We start from the raw sequence: 13910 nt of genomic DNA on the forward strand, positions 1-13910 counted from the left end.
AGCCAATGCCGCTGTTTTGTTGTTGTTGTTTAGTCGTTTAGTCGTGTCCGACTCTTTGTGACCCCATGGACCAGAGCATGCCAGGCACTCCTGTCTTCCACTGCCTCCTGCAGTTTGGTCAAACTCATGCTGGTAGCTTCGAGAACATTGTCCAACCATCTCGTCCTCTGTCGTCCCCTTCTCCTTGTGCCCTCCATTTTCCCCAACATCAGGGTCTTTTCCAGGGAGTCTTCTCTTCTCATGAGGTGGCCAAAGGATTGGAGTCTCAGCTTCAGGATCTGTCCTTCCAGTGAGCAGGGTTTATGTGAGTTGTTTCCTAGGAAGTGGGCGGTAGATCAAAATTGTCCATCTCCAGACTGGGACGGTCTTCTCTGATTGATCTGTTGCTTCTGCAACACAGATTGTACCAGGACTCCAGCAGAGGGAGCTAAAGAGGACTTTCTTCCAGGAACTGGAGATTGAAACAAACTGCCGGGAGTCCGCTAGTTCCCAGCCAGCTTGTGCTTCCTGTCGTTTCATTTAGTGCTACCTATCCATAAATAAATCAAAACTCACGAGAGGATTTTCTTGGCTTGGGCTATGTACTTTGGAGCCGCTTCAAAAGTTTCTCCTTCCTAAGTGATTGTATTTTAAAAAGTCTAACCTACGCAGTTTGTGCAGGACGTGCAGAACCACTGATGTGTGCTTATTTATTCTTTCATAGGCCACCACATTGTTCGCTGCAGCAGTTCCTTTCTAGTGTGCGCAACCCTCTGTCCGTTTTAGCTTGGGCTAAGAAGAGGTCCTTTACATTGCAACATTATGCTTCACATATTTCACTGTATTTGCAAGTGAGCTACCCACACAATAGGGGCGGATTTAGGGGAGTGTGACTGGCACTGGGTGCAGAGACTTGGGGGCACCACAGGGGACATCAAAACTGTGATTTAGAACGGAGCACGAGAGGGCATGCCAAATTTTGGAGTCACACAGGGCACCGCTGAAATTTGAGACCCCTAGGTCTGTCACTGACACTGTCAGTGTCGAATTAACCAGGGGACAAATAGTTTAAAATGGGACATTTAGAGCTGAAGTCAACTTACCCAGCACACTAGTGGAAGCCAGTGCAAGGGCTCCCACTAGGACAATGGGACTTCACACTTCTCCTCCCCCTCGCCACCCGAATCCACTCCAGAGGGTGGGGAACAGCACACAGGGGAGGAGAGGGGATGGTTGGGTGCAGCACATAGATGGAGAGTGGCTGGGCTAATGGGAGTCGTAGTGTAAAACATCTGGAGAGCACCAGGTTGGCCAAGACTGGCTTAAATCAGATGTTTCGTGGCAGGATCATAACTGGCAAGAGAGCCAGTGTGATGTTATGCCTATAGTGCTGGACTAGGGCAGGGAAGACCTGGATTCAAAACTCACCTCAGTCATGAAGCTTACTGAGTATGCTTTGGACCTGTCACTTTCTCACAGGGTTGTTGTCAGTATGAAATGGGTGGCGGAGCGAAGGACCATGTATGCCACTCTGAGATGAAGGGTGGAGTATAAATATGGTGCCTTGTTGCTAGCACTGAGGTCACAGAAAGTTGCCTTGTCCTTGCACTCAGAGGATTGGTTCCTATGGCTCAGTATTGACTAACTTGTGGTGCTCCAGACCCTAAAACTCCTGTCAGTGCCATCCAGCATGGCCAGGGATGATGGAAGTTGTGGCTTGGCAGCATCAGGGGTATTTGTGTGCCACATTGACTAACCCTGTTCTACACGGACCGGCAGCAGTTTTCCAGGCTTTTGGAATTTCCAAAACCCTACCTCAAGATGCCAGCACTCCTGACTAGATTTAAGCTGCTTCAACTCCACTGAAATCAATTGTTTAGACAGTTACAGGTAGGTAGCTGTGTTGGTCTGCCATAGTCGAAACAAAATAAAAAAAAATTCCTTCCAGTAGCACCTTAGAGACCAACTAAGTTTGTTATTGGTATGAGCTTTCGTGTGCATGCACACTTCTTCAGATACCTGGTGCTTAGACAGTCCAACTTATATATTTATTATTACATTTATACCACATCTTTTTCTCCAAGGAGATAAAGGTGGCTGTTAAGTTGTGGGTGAACATATCAGACGACACAGCAATTCTTCAAACAGCTCTTGTTTATTCACAGGCCAGAACAGAACTGAACTGAAGGGTTCAGTCAGCCTGCTTATATAGAGCTCCAGTACAACGTAACTGTAACAATTTTCTAAAACTATCCAATCACTGAATGTCACTTTCGATCCCTTATTTGCATAACTATCTACAGTATCCCCCTGCTGGCCCAGGGTGAGAACTTTAGTACATAACAGTGGCACACATTGTTCTGGGTTTCCTTGGTCCTAGCCCATTATTCTGACTACCACGCCACAACTGGCTCTTCACACTCTACCCTGTGAATTTTCCTTGGAAATGAGGATGCCGAGAGGAATCCAGAACCGGACTTTGCAATAGGTCAGGTCCCTTCCGAGGCACATTTGCAATGGAGTAAGATTGGAGCACAAAACCCACAGTAATGTTTGCAGCAACCACTTTTAAGTTGCATGGAATAAACTTGTCAGTGTGGCAGGAGTATTTGACTTGGAGCATTTGTAGGTTTTGGCTGGAATCTGAAGCAGCAGCAGATGTATACACCCCCCCACCCCCTTAATTTTTTTATTTAACCTTCCATTCAACAACATAGTTATTGTGGCACCTCCAAGGCTCCATGCCCAGTGTGACCAAACTGGTTGCGCTCCCCTAAATCTGCCTCTGGTGGAGAAGGGAGGAAGAGATGGCAATGCAGCCATATTTTTAAAATATTTCTTCCCCCCACCCCCGCATACGTTTGCACAAACTTTCTTCATGTTGTAGATGAATTTACCAAGACTACAGCTATGAATTGCTTTCCACAATCCATTACCTAATCAAATTTCGAGTCCTTGTAAGGAGTCATCCACAAATGACTTTGGAACTGAACAATTAAATATATTGTAATAAGTTATTCCAAGTGTTTACTTTCAACTGCTGAGGTGATTCCTGATCAAAAGAATATCACAAGGAGTGGGATGAAATATTTTGAGTACCCTGTATTAAAATAGGAATGTGTTATTCCCTGCCCCGGCCCTGTTTTCAAGTTTAGTTTCAGATTTAACATTTGTTTGTTTCTTTAGACCTCATAACAAGAGTTCACTAGAAAGCTTGCAAAACAAGGAAACAAATCTTAAAATACAATATAAAAGCTGCCATCAACTGATTAAAACAAAGCACTTAGTCGTAATACATTTGCTGGACATTTTTTACTTGCTGTAGTCATTTTGATTTAATCAGTATGACGTGTTTCTGCAGCAGATGTCATTAAGCTGTTGCCACTGAAGGGCAACGAGTGTAAACTACTTTCACGGTCACGTCTTTCTCATCAAGGAATCCTGGGAGTTCAGTAAACACTGAAAATCTGGGCGCTGCTGTTTAAGGGCTGCATACATGCACATCCTTCTTAAACCAGCTTCTTAAACTAGCCAACCAACCTCCTGACTGTGAGTCTTAAAGCCTTTTACCTGGTTGAGGCCACGTTAAAACGAGCCAGATGGCACCCTATTTGGGCTTTTGCCTACGTAGGGATGGCAGGAAGGAAGCCCAGCTGTGAGCAGAAGAGCAATTAATAATTAATGGAGTCGCAGGGCATCCTTTCCCGCATCTCTCTGAGGATCAGTGTTTACGTGAGCAAGAGATGATTGGATTAAAACTGGCAGCCTTATTGTGTTAAGTGAGATGACGTCAGCGGCTGCTCAGCCAAAAATGAAAAAAGAATGAAAATGAAATCAGCTCTTTATGAGAGGGGCAGAACCATGGATCGCTGTTCTATCCCCCGTAAAATAATCCTTCACACACTTACCTTGCAGATAAGAACTGCTGTAATTGCAGCAGCTCCATGAGTGAGGCAGGAGGATTCTAGCCAAGGCAAGAGAGCACAGCTATGGTGCCCCTTTGCTGGAAGTTGCCTGCCGCTCTTTCGTGCTGGTGCATTCGCTCCGACTGCTGTACAACTGTGCAATTTCTCCCAGCTTTTTTTTAAGGGTCCAATCCTGTGTTTCCCTGTTTGAGGAACTGGCATGGTTGCGACCATGCTACATGACTGTGTTTTTTAAATCGCTTTTCAGTTGTAAACCAAATAAATGCTTAACATACAAATGCAACAAAATGTAGCTTGGCAAATTAATGGAGAAGAAAGCCCAAGACCCTTTAGCAATTAATACATGGAGACACAAGTGAAGAGCAGAACGTAACGCAAACGGCTTAATCCAACGAGTCTCTCCATAGTCCCCTGTGGGCTTGGGTTGGTCGCCTTGTTTGATCATAACTGTGTTTACAGGAGATGAATGGTTGTCCGGGAGACTAAAAGTAGAATGGATTTGTCTTTCCTTTGGCTAGTCAGGTTTTCTGCCAGTGTGACATTCCAAACACATGGCAGCTATGGTATTTTGGACAAACCAATAATGCAAGGTCAAGAATGATCCGGGTCAATGATCTGGGTCAATGTTAATATACTGTCAGTGGTTCATAAGCAAAGCCTTAAAAGAATGAAAATACCAGCATCTCTTCCATTCCTCGCATTCCTTCCTCCTGCCTTTATCTTTATCCTTAGAGAAATGTTATCAGCAGTATTTGGAATCAAATTTGTGGCACTGGGGTCTGCTTGGATGTGCACCATTATTTTGGAGATTTCATACATCACTCTGAATGAATGCTGCAAGTACCAGTTGACTAAATCAATCCGGTTAGAACCTGAGGTTCTAAAGTGGTGTGTCAAAGGTAAAGAAAATGTGACAGTGAAAGTACTTCAAACATGAGCTGGTAACATCCTTGAAAAGGACATTGTGAGCTGATTATTTGATAGCATTAGCTATATTGAGCCTCAGGACAAGGAGGCTTTAGCTCAGGGGTCAGCAAACTTTTTCAGCCGTGGACCGGTCCACCGTCCCTCAGACCATGTGGTGGGCTGGACTATATTTGGGGGGGGGGGGGATGAATGAATTCCTATGCCCCACAAATAACCCAGAGATGCATTTTAAATAAAAGGACACATTCTACCCATGTAAAAACATGCTGATTCCCGGACTGTCCGTGGGCTGGATTGAGAAGGCTATTGGGCCACATCCGGCCCATAGGCCTTAGGTTGCCTGCCCCTGCTTAGCTAGTGTTAGCCTACTATCTTGTACAGTGATACCTCAGGTTAAGAACTTAATTCATTCTGGAGGTCCGTTCTTAACTTGAAAGTGTTCTTAACCTGAGGTACCACTTTACCTAATGGGGCCTCCAGCTGCCGCTGTGCCACCGCCGTGCGATTTCTGTTCTCATCCTGGAGAAAATTCTTAACCCGAGATACTATTTCTGGGTTAGCGGAGTCTGTAAGCTGAAGTGTCTGTAATCTGAAGCGTCCGTAACCCGAGGTACCACTGTATATGCATCACACTAAACAATATTTTACTTTTCCCACATGCAGACCTCAAGAAGGACTCTGTAGTGGCACATGGAGAGAATGGTGTTTTGAAATACCAGTACCTATTTTCTTTATGATGTCTGAAACCAAATCAAAATGAAAACATTCCTTCCTGACCTCCCTTCCCCAGGAGCCTTATGTTGAGAGATTTTTTTTTGGGGGGGGGGGGTCTTGTAACTTGCTTTCACTAACAGAACCACAAAACAGGATGCAATGCTTTTAAAAGGCAATCTGGTGAGGGGGTTGGTCTCCTTAAAGCTTTTGCCCTCCAGAGATGCTGCATTTGAGCTGAAGAGTTCTTTAAAAAAGAACTTTTTATTTGTCTATAGGCACAGCACACACAAGACTTTAGGAGTATGCACGTTATCTGTCTTTAGAAACCTGCTGTCTTTTCAGTTACAGGTAGGTAGCTGTGCTGGTCTGCTGTAGTCAAAACAAAATTAAAAAATTCCTTCCAGTAGCACCTTAGAGACCAACTAAGTATGTTATTGGTATGAGCTTTTGTGTGCATGCACACTTCTTCAGATACACTAAAACAGAAGTCACCAAACCCTTATATATAGTGAGAGGGTGGGAAGGGGTATTACTCAGAAGGGTGGTGGGAATGGGTGATTGGCTGGTAGGTGTGGTAAACTTATGGTAGGTGTGGTGACTTCAGTTTCAGTGTATCTGAAGAAGTGTGCATGCACACAAAAGCTCATACCAATAACAAACTTAGCTGGTCTCTAAGGTGCTACTGGAAGGAATTTTTTCTTTTTTCTTTTCAGTAGTATGCATTGAAATAGGAATGTTAATTCTATCCCCCTCCCTGATAAACTATTTAAAATACAGTATTATCTTTTTCTTAATCCATTAGTTTTGTTATTGTAATGAAAGTGAGATTTTGTTAGTGTCCATAATTGAATTGTAAAGGCTAAAGGCTGAATTACTTAAGAAGTTAAGGAGTTAAAAGAAGTTTAAAGCTTTTAATCCTAAGCATGCTAAGAAGATGCTGCTCTTTCACCTCAGGTGTGAGGCTGTTTAAGGGGAAAGAGGACACAAGGTGACTGGGAGACTTCTGAAGACCAAGTGAAAGAAAGGTCTCTTTAACCTTCACTTTAACCCTCTGATTCAGCTCAGCTTTACCTACGAAATTCTCAAGGAATGATTTTTGAAATCCTGCAGAAGAAATCAGAAAGGCATGCTAACCACACAGAGAGGCTTTCAGATAATAAAGTAACGCAAGGCACATGACCTGCTCTGTAGCATACTAAACTTGCTGGTTAATCAAGCCCTGCTTCTTAACACCATCATAAAATTTGTCATGTAAGTCCAATAAGATGAGGTTAGCATGCTTCTTCGTCTCTCTTTATAAGCTTCTGACAGATTCATGATATTGTGTTAACGTGCTATATTTTATTTATATACTTTAAAGCCCCCAAAGCAGTGAAGAACATATCTAATTCAAAAGATATATACAATAAATGTACCATCAATTCACTCAATAGAATATTATAATATGATGTCATGTACTGGCTAGATGCAAAGGAGTGGTGGGAGGCACTAGCTGGGGAACCCCCAAGGGAACCCCCAGCGGAAGAAGGTTCAGCACCAGGGGGTTGGTGGTGGGATGACAATGGGTGGTCAGAGGGAGCAGACTGCGAGGAGGGAGGAGCAGTTGGAAGCTGAAGAGGCAACAGGGTTTAGTGAGCAGGAAGAGGCTGTGGCAGAGAGCGGATCAGACTCAGAAGCAGGAGAGGAGATTGTAAAGGGTTCCCCATCCCTGCTGATACTGAGCTAGATGGACCAATGGTCTGACTCGGTATAGGGCAGCTTCCTATGTTCCTATGCTATCAGATCCTTGTAAATGAGTTTGGCAAAGATATAGAATTATTGATCAACCCCTTTCTATAAAACTGTTGCTGAAAAGCTGCAAAATGGTCTCTGTTACAGCAAGAATACAAATTCTACCTACTGTTGCTATCTTGGTGGCTTTGACTGATTTACCTTTATGTAGTGAAGAAGGAGGATTTTTCAAGAAAATTATCTATAATAATAATAATAATAATAATTTATTATTTGTACCCCGCCCATCTGGCTGGGTTTCCCCAGCCACTCTGGGCGGCTTCCAACAGAGATAAAAAATACACTAAAATGTCACATATTAAAAACTTCCCTGAACAGGGCTGCCTTCAGATGTCTTCTGAATGTCAGGTAGTTGTCCATCGCCTTGACATCCGATGGGAGGGCATTCCACAGGGCGGGCGCCACCACCGAGAAGGCCCTCTGCCTGGTTCCCTGCAACTTGGCCTCTCGCAGTGAGGGAACCGCCAGAAGGCCCTCGGAGCTGGACCTCAGTGTCCGGGCAGAACGATGGGGGAGGAGACGCTCCTTCAGATATACTGGACCGAGGCCATTTAGGGCTTTAAAGGTCAGCACCAACACTTTGAATTGTGCTCGGAAACGTACTGGGAGCCAATGTAGGTCTTTCAAGACCGGTGTTATATGGTCTCGGCGGCCGCTCCCAGTCACCAGTCTAGCTGCCGCATTCTGTATTAGTTGTAGTTTCCGGGTCACCTTCAAAGGTAGCCCCACGTAGAGCGCATTGCAGTAGTCCAAGCGGGAGATAACCAGAGCATGTACCACTCTGGCGAGACAGTCCGCAGGCAGATAGGGTCTCAGCCTACGTACCAGATGGAGCTGGTAAACAGCTGCCCTGGATACAGATTTGACCTGTGCCTCCATGGACAGCTGTGAGTCCAAAATGACTCCCAGGCTGCGCACCTGGTCCTTCAGGGGCACAGTTACCCCATTCAGGACCAGGGAATCCTCCACACCTGCCCGCCTCCTGTCCCCCAAAAACAGTACTTCTGTCTTGTCAGGATTCAACCTCAATCTGTTAGCCGCCATCCATCCTCCAACCGCCTCCAGACACTCACACAGGACCTTTACCGCCTTCACTGGTTCTGATTTAAAAGAGAGGTAGAGCTGGGTATCATCTGCATACTGATGAACACCCAGCCCAAACCTCCTGATGATCGCTCCCAGCGGCTGCATGTAGATGTTGAAAAGCATGGGGGAGAGGACAGAACCCTGAGGCACCCCACAAGTGAGCGGCCAGGGGTCTGAACACTCATCCCCCACCACCACTTTCTGAACACGGCCCAGGAGGAAGGAGCGGAACCACTGTATGACAGTGCCCCCAGCTCCCAGCCCCTCAAGACGGTCCAGAAGGATGTCATGGTCGATGGTATCAAACGCCGCTGAGAGATCCAGCAGAACTAGGAAACAGCTCTCACCTTTGTCCCTAGCCCGCCGGAGATCATCAACCAGTGCGACCAAGGCAGTTTCAGTCCCATGATGAGGCCTGAATCCCGACTGGAAGGGATCCAAATGGTCCGCTTCTTCCAGGCGTGCCTGGAGTTGTTCAGCAACCACTCGCTCAATCACCTTGCCCAAGAATGGGAGGTTTGAGACTGGGCGATAATTGGCCATCGTGGCCGCATCTAAAGATGGTTTTTTAAGAAGCGGTTTAATAACCGCCTCTTTCAGCGGGTCTGGGAAGGCTCCCTCACGGAGGGAAGCATTCACCACCCCACGAAGCCCATCGCCCAGTCCTTCCCGGCTAGCTTTTATAAGCCAGGATGGGCAAGGATCCAGGAGACAGGTGGTTGGCTTCACTCGTCCAAGCAGCCTGTCCACATCCTCGGAGGTAACAGATTGAAATTGATCCCACACAACTTGACCAGACAGGACTCTAGCACTCTCCCGCCCCGGCCCTGCTCCCACGGTGGAGTCTACTTCTTCCCGAATCTGAGCGATTTTATCTGCAAAAAAATTTGCAAAATCATTGCAGGAGAACATGTGGCCCGTACTGGGCCCCGATGTTACAGGTGGTTCCGCTAATCTAATCTAATCACATCACTAAATAACAGATTGCCTGCAGGCAAAAATGCCACATTTTCAAACGCCCATGGATCTTAACTTCCAGCAGTGACAATCTCTGCAGCAAGTGTGATATTGAATAAACACATCATTCCCTTCTTCTTGATAACTGGCTGTGAATAAAATCTTATTTCAAACCCACATATATTTTAAATTAAACATGAATTAAAAGATAATTTTTTTATTCTGTGAATCAGCCTGAAATATTGTGATGAAGGGTGGAACAACAACAACAACAACAAAAGCTAGGCAAAACTCAGCTGATCACATACAGAATAATCTGAATTGTTTACAGTAAAGGTGTGGGATGATGTACATTGTAGTAAATAAAACAAGTGAGCAAATACAAAGCCAGCAGAATCTTCAGAGGAAAGGCTGGTGGATGAGAGAGAGTACACTAATACAACTCACCGTCCCCACATATTCTGAGCCCATTCCAAGCAATTAAATCTACTTATTTGCTTTATTGTGGGGGTGGCTAACCTTTGGCCCTCCAGATGTTGTTGAACTACTAGTACCATAATCCCAGAGTATTGGGCAGCAGCTGAAGGATGTTCGGGAGTCAACCACATCTGGAGGCCTGCAGCTTAGTCATGACTGGGTTTTAATCCTAGCCAGTTTTCTCTTCAGGTTCATCTTCAGGCAGCACAGTGTGGTATTTAGGGTAGTGGAATAGGATTAGGGAAACCAAGCTTCAAATTCCTACTCAGCCAAGAAGCACCCTGGGTGATTAAGGAAGAGACGTAACTCCTCCTTTTCCATGTCCCTGGATGCTGAAGCTGAAACAGCACTGCCTTAGTTCTCATCCCCTTCTCCCCTCTCTGGGACAACTTTCCAAGATTTTAATGCTTTTCCAATAAAACCCCATTTCTGGATAAACTCTGATCTTATCCCTGTTGCTCCCCAATAACCTTACATGGAAACTCCACTACCTTGTCTAAAGTTACTCACACTTTGCTTCTCTATATTTGGAAAATGCTGGTTTCTGGGTCAGCTTTAATGGACAGAAAGCCTGTCCTCCAGCAGAACACAGTCATGGTTGCAGTGAGAAGCTGTTCCCCTAGCACCATTCAGTTAAGTTCTTCCTGGTAATTTGTGTCGAGTAGGCCCAGTGCGCGTTGTGCATGTGTGATGTCTTGTGCATTGCATGTTGCAGGTTCAGTGGCCAGCTCCTCCAAAGTGCTCGGCCTCCACCAGATGACACACGTGTGATGTTACACACCTGTGACATTGCATGCTGGGCCCCCTCAATCTTAGGGGGCAACCTGGCACCTCTGGTTGGTAGCCTAACTATGCCTCTATCTCTACAAGGATAACCTGGCTACAGTAATATATGCTCTGCTCACCTCAAAATTAGATTATTGCAATGCATGTTATATAGGACTTTCTTAGAAAATGGTTTGGAAGCTTCAATTAGTGCAGAAGGTGACTTACCTGGTTGTTGACAGGTTTGAAATGAACAGATAACACCAATTCTGCTCCAGTTACACTGGCTGCCTTTGTGCTTCTAAGTGATGATTTTGACCTTTAAAACTTCTTATGGTTCAGGACCCCAATTTCCTCTGGAATGCCTCCCCTAATATGAACCTACCTGGACCCTTAGATCTTCATCTGAGTCCCTTCTTCAGGTCCCCTCCTTTACGGTTGTTGTTCCCCATCTGTGGAATGTACTCCCCAGTAAGGTCTGCCTGGCACCTTCATGGGCATATTTTCAGCACCAAATAGTGACTCCCTGTCCCTGGCTTTTGATAAAGACAATATTGTAGGAGTGCCAACTTGGCCTCATGACTGTGGGGGCCTGGGGCTGTGGATGCCACGGAGTGTGCATGGCCCTGGCACTGAAATTGGTGGATGCCTTCATGGGCATTGGCACCTATGCAATATTGTCATTATTAGTATGCTGCCAAAGCTTCCTGTGGCTGTTGATTTTTTTTTCTGTTTCATGCTATAAAATATTTATTCGTAGGAGCAGTGGTTATTGTTTTGTTAGAGTTCTACTTATTTGTGCTTTTATCTTGTATTTTTATCTTGTGATTTGCCATGAGATCTTTGGATGAAGGGCGGTATATAAATTTAATAAATAATATTATTAATAATAACAGTGTTGTAAGTCACTTGGACTTCTTCTGGTAACAAGCAGATAACAAATCTAATAAATAATCATCATACAGAGACATGTCCTGAACAAGCATGATAACACAGATGTGTGCCTAACAAACAAAAATGTGAGCTTTAAAATTAGTGTCCCCTAACATATGTATTAATTACTGTGTAGACAGATAAAATCAGGAAAGGCGTTTTCTTGAAGTGGTGCGATGATGGTGCCTAAGTATTGCCATTTACTGAGCACCTATTTTTTTTTTTAAATAATTTTTATTAATTTTCGACAAACAAAAGTACAAACAAAAACATATAAACTGACTTCCCCAAACCTCCCCTTCGCTGCATCCTTATTTTATCAATTTTTTTAGCATTCTTTCATCCAATTCTTAAATATCTTTCTTATTAAAGTTTATCAAATTCAAATTTTACAACTGTAATTCCTTGTGTCTAATCCCTTGACATCTTAGCATTCCATAATATTACAAACGTCCTTAAGATAAATTTTAAATTTTTCCCAGTCCTCTTCCACCGACTTTCTCCTCTGGTCTCGAATTCTGCCGGTCATCTCCGCCAACCCCATAAATTCAGTCACCTTGGTCTGCCATTCTTCCAGAGTAGGTAGTTCTTGCGTCTTCCAATACTTTGCCAGGAGGATTCTTGCTGCTGTAGTTGCATACATAAAAAAGGTTCTATCTTTCTTTGGAATTGTTTGGCCAACCATGCCCAAGAGAAAGGCCTCCGGTTTCTTTACAAAAGTCCATTTAAGGATTTTCTTAATTTCATTATAGATCATTTCCCAGTAAGCCTTAATCTTAGGGCAGGTCCACCAAAGATGATAAAAAGTTCCTTCACATTCATTACATTTCCAACACTTGTTATTGGGCAAATGATATATCTTTGCAAGCTTGACTGGGGTCATGTACCACCTATAGATCATTTTCATTATATTCTCTTTTAGGGCCGTACATGCCGTAAACTTAATGCCTGTGGTCCATAACTGCTCCCAATCAGCAAACATAATATCATGTCCAATATCCTGTGCCCACTTAATCATTGCTGATTTAACCGTTTCATCCTGTGTATTCCATTTTAGCAGCAGATTATACATTCTAGACAAGTTCTTAGTATTGGGCTCTAGCAATTCTGTTTCTAATTTTGACCTCTCCTTCTGGAAACCTAGTTTCTTGTCCATTTACTGAGCACCTAAGTTGTATATTGCCTGGGGAGGAAGTTGAAATAAAAAGAATAGTATGAGGCTCACTTCTATGTACATTTTGCTGATTTTTAGAATGTGATAATGTTTGCCTGCTCTTGTGTTAAACTGGGGGTCAGTTTAATAGGTAGCTAATGTATCAAGCTGGCATGGTATAATGGTTTTGTAGTGTTCAGACCTGAACTGGGGAGACCCTGAGTTCAAATTCCCACTGGGAAGCAAACTGGATGATCTTGAATCAGTCCCACTCTCAGCGTAACCCCAGGATTGAGGTTGAATCCTGACGAGAAAGAAGTACTGTTTGGGGGGGGGGCAGGAGGTGGGCAGGTGTGGAGGACTCCCTGGTCCTGAATGGGGTAACTGTGCCCCTGAAGGACCAGGTTCGCAGCCTGAGAGTCATTTTGGACTCGCAGCTTTCCATGGAGGCGCAGATCAATTCTGTGTCCAGGGCAGCTGTTTATCAGCTCCATCTGGTACGCAGACTGAGACCCTACCTGCTTGCAGACTGTCCCGCCAGAGTGGTGCATGCTCTGGTTATCTGTCGCTTGGACTACTGCATGCTCTTAATGGGGCTACCTTTGAAGGTGAGCCGAAAACTATAACTAATCCAGAATGTGGCAGCTAGACTGGTGACTGGGAGCAGCCGCCGAGATCACATAACACCGGTCTTGAAAGACCTACATTGGCTCCCAGTACGTTTCCGGGCACAATTCAAAGTGTTGGTGCCGACCTTTAAAGCCCTAAATGGCCTCAGCCCAGCATACCTGAAGGAGCGTCTCCACCCCCATCGTTCTGCCCGGACACTGAGGTCCAGCACTGAGGGCCTTCTGGTGGTTCCCTCGCTGCAAGAAGTCAAGTTACAGGGAACCAGGCAGAGGGCCTTCTCGGTAGTGGCACCCGCCCTGTGGAATGCCCTCCCACCAGATGTCAAAGAGAAAAACAACTACCAGACTTTTAGAAGACATCTGAAGGCAGCCCTGTTTAGGGAAGCTTTTAATGTTTGACAGACAGTTGTGTTTTAATATTTTGTTGGAAGCCGCCCAGAGTGGCTGGAGAAACACAGCCAGATAGGGGGGTATAAATAATAAATTATTATTAGTATTATTCTCTCACAGTTGTGTTGTGAATAAGGATGGGAGTGATGTATTTATGCTGCCGGGAGCACCTTGGTGGAAGTG

This window comes from Podarcis erhardii (assembly GCF_964252035.2).
Source record: "Podarcis erhardii genome assembly, chromosome: 8".
NCBI classification, from domain to species: Eukaryota; Metazoa; Chordata; class Lepidosauria; order Squamata; family Lacertidae; genus Podarcis; species Podarcis erhardii.